Genomic DNA, 19887 nt, shown 5'->3' on the forward strand with positions numbered 1-19887 from the left:
AACGTAATAACAGTGTTGATAATCAACCCCATAGTATCCGTCTTCCTTCTTCATGCTAAAGATATTTATGCAATCACAATTATGATGCATATTAAATTATGTCACCTTTTAATGAGATTAAGCATTAAAAGACTTTAAGACACTGTAGGTTCTATGATGTCAACACAGCTTCCCAGTTAAATTCTGAGTGATAGGAAATCTACAATTTCTAGATTACATAAAATTCAGTCCCCTTAAATTTTGAAAAGTTAAGCAGGGTTTCCTCAACCTAGGGGAAAAATAGTGAAGCAGGAGGGACTCAGTAAACATTGCTGCTCTGTAAGTTTCAGAGCATAAGAGCAACTGAACTTCTCTTGTCAATTATATCTTAACTCTGTGTTTGTTTGTTCAGCCTCATGAAATGATGAACCCTCCTCCCCATGCCAGAGACAAACTGATAGCCAGTCTCTTCCATTATACATTCCTGCTGGAATTTATGAAAAGATAGGAAGTGTAATTTGTCTTAAGGTAGAACTGCCTAATGAAATTCTTCCATTGGAATTGGAATCTACCCTAAAATGCCTGGAATATTTCATACAATTAAATTTGGAACCCTAACTGCTCTCCATCCATTTCCAAAATGCGCCAAATTGAACACGTTAGCACAGCAGGGATTCTCTTGACTGAGCCTTGAAGCAAAAACTTGAAAAATATAAAGTGGCTTACAACTTCCACTATACCAAAATTACTTTCCAGCTGGGCTTTAGTCAGACATTAACGGGGAGGTGCAATATTTGAAAAATGTAATCTAAACAGTGTGTTCATATTTCTTAAATATTGTGAGTTTCTCCTCACAATGCTGCAGATTTATAGCAGTTTGCTGGTGAGACAGATGCCAAAATCATATGCTAGGAGGATAGGCACACAGACTTTTAGATGTGGTAAATTATTAATCCCTTACCTGCTGCCATAATTTTTAAAAATTTCGAGGGTCAGTTCAGCCAGTTCATATTGACACACAAAAGGGATAAATCAAAATCAGTATCATGCTTGAAAAAAAATAACAAGATCTCTAATTTAAATCTATCACCCTACATTACTTTTACCTAAAACCTTTCAACTTTCCTTCTTTTTCAGTCAACACACAGGTTCATCACATTCTGCCTTTTACTAAACATGAAGGAATCTATGACCTAGCAAAGGTAGATAAAAGGATTCACCAGGAATTTCTAAAAGTATTGGCTGTTTATTAGGGGTAGCTGTATGGCTTTCATTGCAGTTAGCAAGTATTAGTTATCTCTTTTGTGCCAGAAAAGTAGGGTAAGATCAAAAACCATGGTTACTATCTACTTGGGGTGTATAATCTTTTCTGAGGAAACATTAATCTCTCATAAAACTGTTGAGAACTGTGTAGGCAAAATACAATTAAGTCCTTAAATAAGGAATACATAAAATAGATGTTGAAAGGAAGGAAGAGAGGGACTGAATGGCTAAGACTTCAACAAGGAGGTGAAACTTGAACAAGATCTTCGCTCATGCTTAAGACTTGAATAAAAAGAAAGATGGTGTGTGTGTGTGTGTGTGTGTGTGTGTGTGTGTGTGTGTGTGTGTGTGTGTTGGGTATTCAAGGAGCATAAAACAGCAGATGATAAAAAGCATGCCACTAATTATTTATCTCCCCAATCACCAAGTATGTTTTTAAACTTCTCAAGCTTATGTTTCTGCCTCTTGAAACAACTTTAGACTCCACACTTGAGAACCTGATATCTGAAGTTCCTATTATCCAGAAAGAAACCACCAGCAGCAGTATTCTTGTGTGATCTAAGTATGAAATGAAAGAAAACAACTATGCACATCTAAGAGGACATTCTCCATTCTACGGCTAGCAAATACCGTCTGTCATTTTCAAAAGGGTGCTTGTGAAGTCCAATATGCCACATAACTTGATGCTGCGATGCTTCATACTAAAAGTCTAATTCCTCAGTAAAACTTTATAAAGATCGTCCAGCCTCTGCCATTAGGAGTGCCCTCTCCCTTCCTCCCACAGATGAGATAAGGAGCAAAACAGCAGCCATCCTTACCCATTTAAGTGTGAGTAGTGGGTTGAAATTTGTACATGTTGCACTAAAATGGCCAGAAATGCATATTTCTACCTAGTGAAAACCAAGGGGGAAAAAAACTTAAATTTGCTAATAAAGGAGTCTTATCTTTTCTTTTTTCTTTGGCCTTAATTTAATCTCTTTCTATTTACAGGAATACTTTAAGAGGTAACCTCTTCCTTTTAAGGACAAATTATAGGCTTTCAAGGTTCCCAATGCTTCCTCTCCCCAGAATGGCATCCTAAGAGTAGCAAAAAGCTTGGATGGGGCCATGGCGTTGAGTGAGGTCTCAGATTTTTTCAGTGGGTCTGTGGTCAGTGTCTCCAGCTGGTCTAATCCTGTCCCAAGCACCTTGCTCAGTTGTCTGCTACAGTGTGACTACCGAATTCTGGGCTTTTTCTCTTAGTCTAGGCCAGGTTATCTTCCCTTGCTCACTCTTGCCTTTGCCCTTGGTAGCATGAGGAACCCTTTGTGTCTTAGCCATGTCCTCCCGCTTGACTGGCTTAAGCTGAGCTCCTTAAGGCCTGTGTGTAGGGTCCCAAGCTTTGAGCTCAGTTTCCTTCTGTACCTCCAGAAGGTCACAAGATGCCCTCTGAATCACTTCCATGATGTAAATCAACCAGACTAGGCAAGGAGTCATTAACTCATTCCCTCTCTATGACTAGGCATTTGTTTTCACTTTGCAATAACTGGAGGGAGGAAACTAGGACACAAGAATCAGACAGCTTGCTTTTACCACCTGAGTTTCCTCAGAACCTCTATGCTTCTGCTCTCAGAAGCCTAAGGGCTTTATCACATCTTCTTCCCACTTCTGGCGGCACTTATGCTCCTGCTTTCCACTTTCCAATATGAATGAAGTTGAACATCAATAGAGGAAGATAATCTAAAAAGAAACACACCCATTTAGTGCACTAGTTTAAAAATACTATCTGCATCCTTTCTAGGATATGACAGTATCCATACAAAATCAAGCACAAAACCTGTTTAAAATATTTTATTCTTTAATCCCCAATGAAACTAATCTCCCCAGCACATAGATGTTGTCTTATTTTGCACTCTAATTTTAGAAGAATAAAGTAAACGTCAATGAAACAAGTTCATTTTAAGTAGGATTTCAACTAAAGATGAAAGGGAAGAAAAAGGAGGGCAAGGAGTAGATTAAAGGAAACAAAGGGGAGAAAGAAAAGAGGAGTGGTTTCCTATACCAGGGAATATTTTCAGCTTGATACAGAGTCAGCACAATGTATTTTATTCCTCAACTTTATAATAATCCTTCATGTTACTGGGACTAATTTGGTGGTAATGTAAGAAAATCCAGGATCCAAAGAGGTATCAATTACATTATTACACTGTATTTCCAAGGATAAAGAGTAGACAAAATAGTGTTCTAGATTTTTGGCAATATATATTTAAGAAAAAATAATATCCATTACTGCTTTGAAAATGCATTCAATAAAGATAACCCACTCTCCAATCACTGTACTCCACAGCAGTTTATAAGTGTTTTCCATTTAGTCCAACATCAGAGAGAGTGCAATATTTCATTAGTAAAATTAAAGGACAGCTCTCTCAATCATTTATTTATATTTCTATGCATTTGCTAGAAATATTTGTTTTGGCATCCAACATGCTGTTTCCAAGGGTACCCAATGAATATTGATTGAATAATAATTAAATTATTGTATTAAAAGCACCAATTTCTGTTTCTAGTGTGTTTCTAAATCATACGTTAAAAACAAAGTCTGGCTGGATGCACTGACTCAAGCCTGTAATTCCACCATTTTGGGAGGCCTAGGCAGGTGGATTGCTCGAGCCCAGGAGTTCAAGACTAGCCTGGACAACATAAGAAAGACAGCATCTCTACAAATAATTTTATTTTAATTAGCCAGGCACAGTGGTGCATGCCTGTAGTGTCATCTACTCCAGAGGCTGAGAAGGTAGGATTGGCTGAGCCTGGGGGTTTTAGCTTGCAATGAGCTGTAATTGCGTTATGGCACTCCAGCCAAGGTGACAGAGTAAGACCTTGTCTGAAAAAAAAAAAAAGAAAGAAAGAAAAAATGAAGAAGGAAGGAAGGAAGGAAGGAAGGAAGGAAGGAAGGAAGGAAGGAAGGAAGGAAGGAAGGAAGGAAGGAAGGAAGGAAGGAAGGAAGGAAGGAAGGGAGGGAGGGAAGGACGGATAGAGAGAGGAAAAAACAGTCTGACTTATTTGTTGGTAAATTAAAATAGGTTTCCATGTCTTTTCCAATTAGTTATTAAGTCGTGGAGTACCTTCATCCAGTCTGCTAGCTTAGTGCACACAGACAGATGAAGGAAAATAGAAATTACTGCTACAGTAGCATCTCCGCAGAGGTGTTAACACACACAGGATTAAGACATAAAAATCAGCATAACTGCAAGTAACACTATTACGTCTTTAAATTATATGTTGCTCTTCAAAGACACAAAATGTTATGTGACATGAAGCAAAAAGTAAAGATGATTCTTTAAAACCTTTGGGAGAAAAATCAAGTGGATCAAGAAGTGAGAGCTGACAGAATCTACTGCAGAATATACTGTTATTAACTCTGAACTCAGTAATGACATATACCCTGTCCTCATTACACCCACCTATAAATAAAGCCTAGCATTAAAAATGAATAACCCAGAGAAATACACTTCCATATGGCATTAAAATTCTACCTTCAACAAGCTTTTCTCATTTAATTCTAAAATGACAAGAACAAAGGCAGGTAACAACCACCTCCTTGTTAGGTTGAGGTCTGGGTGAGATTTTTGTCTCCTGAAGTTGATGAAGTCATGAGAAGTAATTACTGACCCATCTTATTCTTCTTTGTCCAAATAAGGGAATCATTATGCCTTTGATATCGATTCACATCACACTTCCCCAAAAAATGTCCCCTTAGATGGGGTCATTCTATTTCATGGAAAAGAACAATTTAGTTCTTTTTACTACCCAGACTAGTTCAAATTAAAACTAGGCATTTATTGGGAAAATTATGACAACAGAATAGAAATATAAGCAGGAAGAAGAGTTTGATCTTGGAGAAGCAAGAAGTGAAAAGTGTTGTTACTGCCTCTGTATTCCAGAGATGCAGGTTTGCTGGTCTATGAGTCTCTGTGATTCTAGGCTTCCCTTCTGCCAATCTTCCCATCTCCTTATCCCAGCTCCCTCCACGCCATCCCAGTTTTCCCTGCTTTGGGTGTAGATCATATTTACCATCCACTGGCATACATCAACTCCCACCTTCTGGTCACAGCCCCCACCAGAGTTTGCTCTGAGACATTCATTCTTAGTCATAGAGTCCTGGGTTGGGTAGGATTGATCCTTCTACCCTACTCTACTCCAGATGCCAGCTTCGAATCACAAGAGATGTTTGTTGATGGATTAACACCTTACTCTGAAATTGGGCTCCACTTTTAGAAAGACTACAGAAGACACATGGGATAGGACTACTGCAGAGTCAGGCTAGCTCAGGCATCATGAAAGCACATGCTCCAGCTGAAGATCCCAGCATCCAGCAACTCTTTCAACCTGCATTTCAAACAGGATTACCACACAGCAATGCAAATTAATGCTGATTTTCCTACTTTTAGAAAAACGTAGGTCATTTTCACTGCTTAGAAAAGTTTATGTCTACATTGTATACATACTTTTAGGAGGGTAATCTGTATTTGAATGCTAGTATTGATGCTTCATATTCATATAATGTGGAACAAGTTGTTTAAACTTGTACAGATACATGTAAAGGAGTGTGTTTTCCCTTCTCTAAAATGGTTTCTTAACACCATAAAAGATTGTTATAAGGATCAAATAAGATAACATACACAAACTACCTATCTCAGGACTCAGCACCCAGGAATTCTCAATACAGGCTTTCTTACATTTTCAAGCTACAATTCAAAGACCTTACAAACTTTTTCATGCTTTTCTCTGTCTTACAAACTGAGCAGTTTAAATATATTTTATGCCAGCCCTAGTCAATTACGTACTTTTTTCCAAATTCACCCATCCACCAAGCAAATCCCTCCTGCAACAATCTCGTCTTACAAAAGCAAGTCATCTGTGATGTGGCAATGGCTGAGTGACCTTGAAGTGAGAATATGATTAAAATAGCAAAAGTGTCTCAAAGAATTATCTCTGCTGCTCTCCCCAACCATAACCTCAGAAACTATACTTAGCTCATTGTTTTCCATATATGTATGTATAAACATATAGACACAAATATAAATGCACATATATATTTATGTTCATCGTGAGCACATCAGGTGATTCTTTGTCTCCCCTTCTGTCTTTCATGCACACACATGCACACAGACACAGACATACATGACCCCACCTTTGGCCATGGGTCATCCGGTATTCATACATTTCCCTGTCTCAGAGGCCTCCAGCCACATTGACCTGTATGTTGTAGTTGGTTGGCAAATGTGTTGTTGTTGTTGTTGTTGTTGTTTTTCACCTGAACAGATCTGGGCCACAGAGTATTTTAAATGTGTACACATTATCTTCTCATTTAAAGCTTTTGGCGATGTCACGTGAACATCTATGTGTGTACTGTGTACTGGGTGCGCATCCCTATATGGTTACGTTTTTACTTTAGACAAAGCTCAAGCTCTCCGTTATACTGAAGGCTCTACCACTTGCTATCAGATTCTTGACTACGAGGCTAAATGCCACTTACTATTTGTCTTATTACACCTGGCTTCTTTCCTCATTCACTTTACCTTCATAGGCCTTATGGGTATTTCACTTTGTGCACTGTGGACTACGCTATCCATTTTGGTATCCGTTTCTGATTTTAGATTCCAGGAGGAAAGGAGAACACTGGTTTGCCTTGCTTTTTATACTGTCTGAAAGTGTCATATCCAAATGGAGATGCCTAAGAAATGGGTGACATTAACGATGACCATGATACAAGCACTCAATGATTTGTTCTGATATACATTGGAAACATCTAAAGCACCTTCTTGGTTGCAAAGGCCAGTACTGACAATCCTTGGTTTTTCATGGTCTGTTTCTCCAGTTTATGAATCATTCAGGTAGCTTTGTTTCCTTCGTTTTGCTCACCACTTGACTATTTGCTCCAGTGCAAGAGCATGAGTAGAAAGATGAAGGAACTAACATCACTTAATTAGACTACTGATGAGAGGAACAGGTGGAACTACAAAAGAGAGTAAAGCTTTTAGTGTTTAACTTTGTTTTCTCTATTCTTCAGATTAATCTAAAGTTGGGCAAACGTTTCAACACACATTGCAGATGACCCATGCATAGTGTTGGGTCCATTCTGTGTGCTGGCATCAGGCTGACTTACAATTGCTGGTAGCTGTCATTTTTTCCTAGAATGATAAATAGGTGAGTTGCCAAGACGTGCTACTGTGTGGCAAGCCAGAAGTTCTAAGGTATTAACATCCCCAGGGATAGGGCAGTTTTCAACCAATGTCTTGTGACTAGGTGTGCAATTGTCCTACCTCCTTCATGCCTCGAGTGTGAGTGTTGCCTTGCTTCCCCGTGTCTGTCCTCAGAACCAAGCTCTAGGCACCCACTGTAGTGCTGCCTTAATAGTTCTCCGTTTATTGGCTGTTTTCTTTTTCCTATGTCACTTCTCCATTTCCTATAGGCTTTCCCTGAGCTTTCCAAGTAGACTCCTTGAACTCAAGTGTGGTCCTCAGGTCAGTTGCTGGGAGAACCCACAAGAAGACATATATACCTCTGGAATAGCAAGAGCTACCAAGAAACAATCATCTAAATTGGCTCCCATGGTTTCCACAAAACCAAAATGACACTTTAAGACAGAAGCTCTATCAAATCAGTTACAGCCTTCAATCAGTACAAGTTCCGCTAAGAGAACAAATTTTATGTACCATACTTGAGTCATTTAATTAAGGTCTTGGTAACTTCAGAAGAAAGATTATCGTGAAACAAAGACAGTTTAGTCAGGCTTTTTATCTTGGTCGATCTGAAATGCCTCTTTATTGCTATATCAATCAACTAAATTATTTTTTCCAAGTCTGGAATAAAATTATATATTGGTGTGTTGGGCAAGAGAGACAATGAGGATAAAATTTTAATTTGTTTTCACGAACGTGACATTGTAGCTTATGTGACTGCTGAAGGGGACTCTGTAATTTTTATTACGGTAAAGTGACTAATGGAGAAGGCAGAAGCCAAATAAGAAATCCCATTTTAGAGCCAGACAAGCTTCTGAAAATTGTGAAAACCAAACAGTTGCAGTTTGGCATTCAAAGTTTATGAACCTGAATGACAAAATACTCTTGACAAATTTAATTTGGCCTTGGGGCAGTGGCAAGGAAATAGCAGAATTTGAAGAAAAGAAGTGAAGCAGAAGAAAAATTAATGGGATGAAAGAACTGGCTATGAGGACAGAATGCAAACAATAAGGCTAACAAGAATCCTTAATTCCTGCTGCCTTATAAATACACAGCATATGAAAAAGCGTACAAACAAATGATGCACTACATTCAATTTACCCAACTCTCCAGCTACTCAGATGCACTGGAAACCACTCAGCTGGCATTTAGTATTCTGCTACTCTGGAACCCAAGTGATACAGCTTCAGAAGCCAGGAGAGAAGATGTGCCCCTCTCCACTGCACACCCAGGTATATTCATGACCAAAAAAAAAAAAAAAAAAAAAAAGGTAATCAAAAGAGAAACTCTCTCTCTCTCGCTCTCTTTTATTCCAAATATATCATTTAGCCAATATACCTTTCTGTAGAACATGGTTGACTTTAATATTTTTATTTAATTTCTTACTCTACTATCATAGAAGTGTATCCTTCATGTGACCAAAACACTTTTTACCTCCCTCCACAATAGCAGTTATGTTAGAATCATCTTGCATGTGGTCTGACTAAATGGTGAGCTCTTTGAGCTTTGGGTTCCTGACTTCCTCTGCTTTGTGTCACCAAAACCCAGCACTGTGTATGACACATAATTACTGCTGAAAAATCTCTTGAGTTTTGAAATGCTAAATTTTATGCCTAGCACTTTATGATGAGGCAAAATGTACAGCCTTTCTATTGAACCTCATTTGTCCAGGTCCTTTTTATTTAACATATAACCATCTTTCTTTCTTCTGTTCTGGGGAGGACAGGTATTCACCTGTGCCAGCAGAGATGATGTGACAGTTTTGATGTCTTTTCCACATCTCATTCTTCTGATTTACCTGCTAATCTGTGATACAAAACCACCTCATCTGCTTTGTTATACATCATTTTACCTCTGAATATTTTACTTCTTAAAGGGAATTTTAATTTGTGAAAATGCTCAGTACTCGGAAGAAATACCATTGGCCAGGCACTGTGGCGTGTCCTAATCAGTATCTCCATCTCAAACAAGGTATTAGAGAAGGGGAAGAGCAAACTGCAAATATTTCCCTGGTTCCTCAATCTAGTGTATTGAATGTAGAAAGCTGTTGTGAACTTGTCTGCCATTACAGTAAATGTCCTATGAAATAAGGCCATTTTCCCCCATGTTTTGCAAAGCACCTCCATCACGAATAATTAGTGTCAATGACAGTGTTTCTCGCCCCACATTCCAGCGCAGCCCATCTGCTGCATGTCCTGCAATGCCCTCAGACAGTCTCAGGTTCATCTGCTCCCTGCCTGGCATGTCCCCCCCCCACAGTTCTGTCCATCTGCTGTCTTCATCACTCTGACCTTTTAAAGTCCTGTCGATTTCCTGACTCTCAGCCACTCTTGCTCAGGCATCTTGATCACCTTGGACTGACACAATGATCTACTCCACCAGCTTGTTCTATTAGCTCAGGCATCTCTGCCGAAAGACCAATCTATCTGAAAGGATATCTGCCCCTCACATTACTGAACACAAAAATGAGTATAACGTATGAGAATATAAACCAGGCAGTACATTAGTGGAAAATGCAATCAATGAGAGTTCTAAGTTCTGCTCTGGGCTCTGCCATTAATTACATGTATAAACTCAGAAATGTTGTTGATTTCCCTCTTGACCTTGGTTGCCTCAGTTCTTAAATGAGAAGATTGCATTATATTTTCTCTAAGAACATTTCTAATCAACAATTTAAAGCCATCATCACTTTAGGTTAGCCAATTCAATGAGGACTACTTTTAAAAAAAGAAAAAGCAGAAGACAGGACAGATACACAGAATAAAGAAAGCATCAAGTTAAGAATTAACATGTGTGAAACCATTAGAACGCTATATGATCCCAGTACTAGCCACTATCATTATCACCTCCAAATGATCTCCTAGCTTCCTCCCATGAGACCTAGATTTTAAACCAAGCACTTAGAATAAACTGAATTAAATATAAATAGATCATATCCCTACCTCTCTCCCAGCTGGCTGCCCACCGCATGTGGAATAAATTCAAATTCCCTTCCACGGGTTCCAGCCTCTCTGACCTCATCTCGGGTCACTCTCTCTCTTCCTGAAGTACAGCCCCACGAACAGGGCTTTAGTTTTTGGAACATACTGTGTTAGTTTTGTGTTGCTATGAAGGAATACCTGAGGCTGGATAATTTATAAAGAAATTAGGTTTCTTTCTTTGGCTCATGCTTCTGCAAGCTATACAAGCCTGGTGCCAGCATCTGCTCAACTTCTGCTGAGGCCTCAGGAAGCTTACAGTCAGGGCAAAAGGCAAAGGGGGAGCCAGTGTATCACATAGTAAGAGAGATAAAACAAGCGAGAGAGAAGGAGAAGGCACCAGGCTCTTTTAAACAACCAGATCTCACGTGAACTCAGAGTGAGAATTCACTCATTACCGCAAGGACAGCACCAAGCCGTTCATGAGGCATCTGCCCCCATGACCCAAATACTTCCCACTAGGGCCTCTGCCAACACTGGGGATCACATTTCAACATGAGATTTGAAGGGAACAAAATATCCAAACCATATTGTACACCAAGCTCGTACCTCTCTCCTTCTGGCTTGGCATTTGCTGTGCCTTCTACTTGGAATACCCATCTAACAAATTCTCACAAGACTGACTCCTCTGTGGGACTCCAGTCTCAATGAGAATGTCCATCTGCTCCTAGAGATTTTCTCCTGACCATCCATTTATATTAACCCCACCAACCATCCTTACACTAATACCCTGCTTTCATTTCTTTGTATCATTGACTGCTGTCTGGATTTACCCTATTTATCTACTCATTTTTTCTCTAGCCCTGGTAAAATGTAAACTTTTGGGGAACAGGGACATTGTTTTTCTGATTCACTCCTGTATCCTTATCACCTAGGATGGTGCTCAAAATGACAAATGCTTGGTAAATGGAGGAATGACAGAAGTTACTTGGGCAGTGAAGACTTCCTGGACATTTTAAATCAGAGACTCGATTTTTCGGTTAAGCAGGAATGGAGCGGATTTTGAATGGAAAACAGAAAATAAAGTATCATTGGTAGGAAAAATTCACATGCCCCAAATTGGAAATCCATGAGAGGCTTCTCAAGTGATAAACAAGTTTCTTTGGAAAATATACATTTTCAGAGGGTGAGGACAAAGTTCCCCGGCTTACAGCCACAAGGATAGTCTCTGCTGGAAGCTCCAGGCTCCACACAGGGAGCCAGTTTACTCACACATCAGTGGAGACCAGTCTTCCCAGTAACATCACCCAAGATCACACGCTGGTTAGAGAAAAGGTTCAGCAATCTCAAACTACTTTTTAAACACGTTTATCAACTCTCTCTGGCAGATTTGGAAGCAAATTCAAATTAGGTATTATTTCTTTATGGAATGCATATTATATCTCAATAAAGGTTTTCTTTTTTTTTAAATAAACATTTGGACTTCATCAGCTGATTTTCCCTGACCTTCAGTTTCAAGGGGAAATTTTCTATAGAAATATATCTCTTCTTTTCTTTCTTCATATTACTCTAAAGATGTGGGGAAGTCTTAGCTTAATAATATTGCCAGAGGTTCCCAGAAGAGATCATTTCCATTCCAAAAATCTGTTATTACTTCTTTCATCCTTTCCGTCAAATGGAAAGTGACTAGATATAAAATATTTGGCACAATCTTTGGCACCTGACCAAAGGCAAAAGGACACAATTATCAGATGACATGAAATATCAAGGGAATAATGCAAGCAAAGCTATGACACCAGTCTTGGAGCCAAAGTTAGAAGCCTGAGTTGAGTGGCGGGAAGGCTGGGAAGAAGAATGAGCTTCCATTGAGTACAGTTTTCTGGCCCTTCTCTGTCTCTCCCTTCCTAACTCCATGTTTTCCACTTCCATGGCTGCCTCATCCCTCTCTTCTTACAATAAAAACACGCCCATTATTTCTCACCTTTAACCTATCCTCACATGCCTGACTTCTCTATGTGTTTTTTTCCATTTACAGATAACTTTTTAGTCAATTTTCACTCTCTTCTCTATATTTTTTAAAGTATTCCATTCATCAAGGCAGTAAAAATATGAATAGCCCCAGCGGCTCTCCACCACGGAATTGCTACAGATGTGGCATACTTTCACATATAAGGCATATCAGTATTTCACTGGGTAGGAGTCAGTCCTCTACCCTGGCTAAACAGCTTTACAAAATCAAAAGAAGGAATCTCCTTTATTTGCTCTCTAGTTTATATGTGACAGCTGAGACAGATCGAGATATGTCACATATTGAAATGTTGCTTGAACCACTGTGAGTCTAAGAGTTCTCATTTGTGAAATGGAGGTACTGATAACTACCTTTCAGTAATGCTGAAAGATAATGAAATAACACCATGCATGTTCTGTCACAAAGTAGGTGTCTAATTTCAGGTCGCTAAATAACTCTCAATCAACACTTTCGCTGTCACTAACATCTCTGGACTCTGGGACAGCACCAGGTTATTCCTGAAACTCACTAGACAAATGGTTAAGGCATCAAAACAGCATTGATCCTGTTTGCAAAATTATAAGCTGTGCTTACAGTCATAGTTTCTTACCAATGGGAGCTGACAGAGTGACAGAAATAAACTTTTTATGATGGCAGTTTACAAAGGTACACTTGATACTGTTGGCAGGAATGGTTATCTGTCAATTCATGTTCTCAGATAATGAACACTAATCTTTCAAAAAAAAAAAAAAATCATGGGAACACCAGTGCTGTTTGACATTTCCTTAAGAAATGTAGGAGAAACATTACAACTATCTCTACCTTTAGAAGCTTGTTATTTGCTTCCTTATATGTGTTACTCCATGTGCATTACTATAAAGGAATACCTGAGGCTGCGTCATTTATAAAGAAAAGAGGTTTAATTGGTTCATGGTTCTGCAGGGTGTACAAGCATGGCTCCAGCATCTGCTTCTGGTGAGGGCCTCATGATACTTAAAATCATGGTGGAAGGCAAAGGGAGAATAGGCAGTCATATGGTGAGAGCAGAAGCAAGAGAGTGAGGAGGGGGTGGTCCTAGGCTTTTAAATTAGATTTCACATGAAATAACTCACTCATCATCAAAGGGAACTTCAACAAGAGATTTGGAGGGGACAAACGTCCAAATCATATCATTCCATCCCTGGCTGCCCAAATCTCATGTCCTTCTCACATTTCAAAATACAATCATGCCTTCATAATAGTCCCCCCACATCTTAATTTGTTCCAGTATTAACTCAAAAGTCCCAAGTTCCAAGTCCAAAGTCTCATCTGGAAATGGTTTCCTTCCACCTATGAGCCTGTGAGATCAAAAACAAGTTATTTATTCCCAAAATACAATTGTGGTACATGCATTAGGTATCCATTTCCATTTCAAAAAGGAGAAATTGGTCAAAAGAAAGGGGCTACAAGACCCAAACATGAAACACAGCAGGGCAGCCATTAAATCTTAAAGCTCCAAAATAATATCCTTTGACTCCATGTACCACATTCAGGGCACACTGGTGGAAGGAGTGGGCTTCCAAAGCCTTGGGCAGTTCTGTCCTGTGGCTTCGCAAGGTGCAGTCCCTGTGGCTGCTCTCACAGGCTACAGTTTTCCAACCCTGTGGCTTTTCCAGGCACAGGATGTAGGCTGCTGGTGACTACACAGTTCTCAGGTCTGGAGAGTGATGGCCTCTTTCCCACAGCTCCACTAGGCAATACCCTGTTGGGGACTCTGTGTAGGGGCTCCAAACTCACATTTTCCTTCTGTACTGCCCTAGTGGAAGTTCTCTATGAGGGTTCCACCCCTGTGGCAGGTTTCTGCCTGGGCACCAGGCTTTCTCATACATTCTCTGAAATCTAGGAGGAAGCTGCCAAGGCCCTCTTCTCTCCTGCATTCTGCATGCCAGAATTAACACCATGTGGAAGCCACCAAGGCTTACAGTGGCTTTGACTCTTCAAAGCAGTGGCCTAGGTAGTATCTGGGGCCCTTTCAGCTGTGGCAGGAGCCAGAGCAGCCAGATGAAGGGAGCCGTATCCCAAGGCTGTACTAGGCAGCAAGAGCCCTGGGCCTGGATCCTGAAATTATTCTTTCCTCCGAGGCCTCTGGGGCTGTGATGAGAGGGGCTGACTTAAGGATTTCTACAATGCCTTCCAGGCCTTTTCCTCATTGTCTTGGCTATTAACACCTGGCTGGCTTCCAGTCCTGCTAATCTCTCTAGCTAAGTAGTTGCTCCACAGGCTGCTTGGATTCCTTCCCTACCACAGGCCCAGGCTGCAAATTTTCCAAATATTTACACTCTGTTTCCCTTTTTTTTTTTTTTTTTTTGAGATGGAGTCTCACTCTGTCGCCGGGGCTGGAGTGCAGTGGCCGGATCTCAGCTCACTGCAAGCTCCGCCTCCCGGGTTCACGCCATTCTCCTGCCTCAGCCTCCCGAGTAGCTGGGACTACAGGCACCCGCCACCTCACCCGGCTAGTTTTTTGTATTTTTTAGTAGAGACGGGGTTTCACAGTGTTAGCCAGGATGGTCTCGATCTCCTGACCTCGTGATCCGCCCGTCTCGGCCTCCCAAAGTGGTGGGATTACAGGCTTGAGCCACCGCGCCCAGCCTGTTTCCCTTTTAAGTTCAACTTTAAGTCTTTATTTTGCTCCCACATCTGATGGTAGGTTGTTAGATGCAGCCACACCACCTCTTGAATGCTTTGCTGCTTAGAAGCTTCCTCAACCACATACCCTAAGTCATCACTCTTAAGTTCAAATTCCCACAGATCCCTAGGACACAAACACAAGGCAGCCAAGTTCTCTGCTAAGGTATACATGGGCGATCTTCACTCCAGTTCCCAATAACTTTCTCATTTCCATCTGAGACCTCTTCAGCCTGGCCTTCACTGTCCATTTTTCTATCAGCATTTTGGTCACAATTATTTAACAGTCCTTAAGAAACTCCAAACTTTCCCTTATCTTCCAGTTGTCTTCTAAGTCCTCCAAACTCTCCCAACCTCTGCCCATTACCCAGTTCCAAAGCTGCTTCCACATAACACCCCATTCTTGGTACTAATTTTCTCTATTAGGCCATTCTTTGTGTCACTACAAAGAAATATCTGATGCTAGGCAATTTATTTAAAAAATAGGTTTAATTAGATCATGGTTCTACAGGCTGTACATGCATGGCACCAACATCTGCTGGACTTCTAGTGAGGACCCAGGAGGCTTACAATCATGGTAGAAATAAGCAGCAAAGCCAGGAAACCACATGGTGACAGCAGGAGCAAGAGAAGGAGCAAGGAGATCCCAGACTTTTAAACAATCAGATCTCACATGAAATAACTGAGCAAGAACTCCTTATTATCAAGAGGATGGTACTAAACCATTCACGAGGAATCTGCCCCCATGATCCAATTACCTCCCACCAGGCCCCACCTCCAACCTTTGGAATCACATTTCAACATGAGATTTGGAGAGGACAAACAGCCAAACCATATCAACAAGCCTGTCCAGTCCACATCTTGTACAGCTTCACCATTCTGTGGGACGGGAGGGACAGAAAAGTGCTGTGAGGTCCATGCTCTTCTATTTCAATAGATACAACCTTGGGCTGACAATTCATCACAGACTTCCTTGTTGGTGCTTATCCAATATTTTCTTTCTTGCTCTCTTTTTTAAAAAATCTTACTTTCTAGGCCTTCATGGTATATTTTCTCATTTGAGGGTTACTATCTTAAAAGCAAAAGCTATGCTTACACTTTGCATCTTGTAAAACGCTTCAGCCTATACACTGGTGCTCAGTGAATCTTTATTGGTGTCATTGATTGAAGTATTTGGATTGTCCAGAAAATTCCCATTCCACATGGCTATGATATATACTAAACACTCTCATGAAGTCCAGGTTAGCAAACTGAGGATTCCTGAAAGGAGGGATTTACCAAATTCCACCCTGCACATCATGTATATACCATACTGCCTATTTACTCCAACGTGGCACATTCCTCTGCCACAGCTTCTTTTTTTAAATCACTTAATAAATCATTTATTTGTAAATCAATACATGTGTACTCTACAGAAGCTAAGAATTTAGACAATTTTAATGACCCATAAACATGTTGATTACATTTACAGATTTAAATTGTGTATAAATAGCAGTCATTGCATACATGTATCCTAAGTGTACTTTGTTTATAATCACATTTATGTTACAAACACTCCTCAGAAATAAAACAGATTCTATTTGGTTCTAGCTGAATTATTATCAACTCCAAATAATGCTTTGAGGACCTCCAAAGGGAAAGTACTAACCCCTTTGGCCTTTTGCTTCCTAAGTCAGAGATAGACAGAGGGAGAAAGAGAGAAAGAGAGAGAGAGAGAGAGAGAGAGAGAGTGTGTGTGTGTGTGTGTGTGTGTTGAAGCAACAATGTAACAATGTACCATTAGTAAAGCTGCTATGCAAAATTATCCCTTGGGCCTATTTTAAGCTTACAGTTACAGTTGATTTTACTGTCCTCACCTAAGTATATACAATTCACATATGGGAGAAAAACACTAAATCAAGATGGTTCTTTTCACTATTTTGCTTAGGATTCATATTTAAATATAAATCAAGAAGTTAACCTACCCAGTTCGAGAGATACTTTTTACATTAGAAATGATTTTTAAAATTTTAAACTGATCCAGGGTAGATGGGCCCCCAAAGAAACTAACACTTCTCAGTACACATGTTGAGCTTGCATGGGCCTCTACTGACCAAACATGGAGCTTGAGAAGGAGTCAAGAGGTATCTTGGAAGTCCACATTCTGACCTTATCATTCTTGAAGGAAAATAATGAGTAATTTTTGGATTATTCAGAAAGAACTTACAATCTTTCCAGTTCGTTTTTAAATGAACAATTCTGTTTATCAAATTTCTAAATCAACCTTCCTGAATGCATAACTTTCCAAAACTGGCCGTAAGCAAAAGTCTGAAACCATGTAACCCAGCCCAAGAAGGTACTTTAAAGTGTCTTAGAGTTATTTTTCAACTTAGGGGAAACAACAGATTCCACTAAATCCTGAAAGGGATGTGCGTGTGTGTGTGTGTGTGTGTGTGTGTGTGTGTGTGTGTGTGTGTGTGTGGAAAAGGGCCTGATATACTAGGTTAGACTCCCAAGACAATTCCACATTTTACTCATGAGGGTTTGAAACGTTTTGTCTTATGGGTAAATGGTGGCCAATTTCACTGATAACATCAGTACTCCCATCCCTTACTACAGTTTATACAAAAGAGGCTGGAGAATAAGAAGTACATTTTTACAGCTGGTGTGATGGTTCATGCCTATAATCCTGAAACTAGCACTTCAGGAGGCTGAGACAGGAGGATCCCTTGAGTCCAGGGTTCAAGATCAGCCTGGGCAACATAAGGAGACTCTGTCTCTATTGTCAAGAAAACTTAAAAAAAAATTACATTTTTACTTACATAGCACCAAATATAAGAGCCTTATTTTATTTTATTTTACCTAGAAAGAGTATTTTGGAGAGAGAAACTAAGGATCAGAAAGTTTAAGAATATCTAAAATTTGGGGCCAGGTGTGGTGTCTCACACCTGTAATCTCAGCCCTTTGGAAGGCTGAGGCAGGTGGATCACTTGAATACAGGAGTTCAAGATCAGTCTGTCTGCCATGGCTTTTAAACAAACACATCATACCATGTTACAGTTAGTGGCTTGTGTGTCTATCTCCCTAACTAGGTTGTAAGTTCCTTGAGAGTACAATGGTATCACATTTATGTCGGTCTCCCTAGAAATTCACCCAGAGCCTCCTGCACAGTGGTTCCCAAGTGCTCTGTCAGAGCCAGCAGTGCAACTGACACTGAGCATGCGCTGGACAAAAAATGAGCAACACAACATTCTCCCTGACATAGAGCTCACAGGCAGATAACAAAGAGGGGTGGGTTAGCCAAAGACTACGAGATGCTGCAGCAAGTGCTAAACGTAGGTGTGGTGTGCAATCTTCAGTGGGCAAAGGGTTCCTACTCAGCCTGGAGGAGTCAGACAAAGTTTTCCAGAGAAGTTGATGATAAAGAGGAAACTTGTTGAAGAAATAAACAGAAGGCACTCAACTGGGGTTCACTAAGTTGAACTAAGTTGAATGGGAGAGTTCTGGCCTTCCAGTCACCATCAGGCCAGTGCCCCTCAGGGACAGAGTTTCCACAGAAAGGAGTAGTCAGCCATCCTTGCTGTCTGCAGCCTCCACTGGTGATACCTCCAGGTGCAGGAGGGACCCAGGTGAATAGGGTATGGAGTGAACCCCCAGCAAAGCACAACCCTGAGGAAAAGGAACCTGTTTTAAAAAAATTTAAAAATGACAGACAGCAAAAACAACATCAACAAAAACCCCACAAAAACGCCAGCCAAACGTCAGTAGCCTCCAAGATTGAAAGTAGACAAACCCATGAAGATGAGAAAAAAAATCAATGCAAACATGCTGAAAACTAAAAAAGCCAGAGTGTCTCTTCTCCAAATGATCACACCACCTCTTCAGGAAGGCACAGAACTGGACTGAGGCTGAGATAGATAAATTGAAAGAGAAGGGTAGTAATGAACTTCACTGAGCTAAATAAAGGAGTATGTTTTAACCCAATGCAAAGAAACCAAGAACCATAACAAAACATTACAGGAGGTGTTAACCAGAATAAGTAGTTTAGAGAGAAACATAAATGACCTGATGGAACTGAAAAATACAACACAAGAACTTCACAATGCGACCACAAGTATCAGTAGCCAAATAGACCAAGTGGAGGGGAAAATCTCAGAGCTTGAAAACTATCTTGCTGAAATAAGACAGGCAGAAAAAATTAGAGAAAAAGAATCCAAAGAAATGAACAAAACTCCAACAACTATGAGATGAAGTAAAAAGATAGAACCTGTGACTGACTGAGGTACCTGAAACAGACAGGGAGAACAAAACCAAATTGAAAAATGTACTTCAGGATCTCATCTAGGACCACTTCCCAAACCTAGCAAGACAGGCCAACATTCACATTCAGGAAATCCAGAGAACCACAGTAAGATATTCCACAAGAAGATCAACCCCAAGACACATAATCATCATATTTTCCAAGGTCGAAATTAAAAAAAAAAAAAAAAAAAAAAATGTTAAGGGCAGCAAGAAAGAAAGGTCAGGTCACTTACAAAGAGAAGACCATCAGACTAACAGCAGACCTCTGAGTGGAAACCCTACAAGCCAGAAGAGATTGGGGGCCAACAGTCAACATTCTTGAAGAAAAGAATTTCCAACCCAGAATTTCATATCTGGCCAAACTAAGTTTCATAATTGAAGGAGAAATAAAAATCCTTTTCAGACACCAAATGCTGAGGGAATTCATCACCACCAGGCCTGCATTGCAAGAGCTCCTGAAGAAAGCACTGAATATGGAAAGGAAAAACCATTGCCAGCCACTACAAAAAAAAAAAAAAAAAAAAAAAAAAAAACACTGAAGGACACAGAC

At 40.1% G+C, this 19887-nt stretch overlaps 1 protein-coding gene across 1 annotated transcript in view; it reads right to left on the reverse strand.

Annotated features, from left to right (window-relative positions):
- The window catches only part of THSD7B (thrombospondin type 1 domain containing 7B), a 496878-nt gene that overhangs the window by 263123 nt on the left and 213868 nt on the right, over positions 1-19887 (reverse strand). The gene's annotated exons all lie outside the window — the stretch shown is intronic.

Source organism: Rhinopithecus roxellana, chromosome 14 (assembly GCF_007565055.1).
Source record: "Rhinopithecus roxellana isolate Shanxi Qingling chromosome 14, ASM756505v1, whole genome shotgun sequence".
In the NCBI taxonomy this organism is placed as follows: Eukaryota; Metazoa; Chordata; class Mammalia; order Primates; family Cercopithecidae; genus Rhinopithecus; species Rhinopithecus roxellana.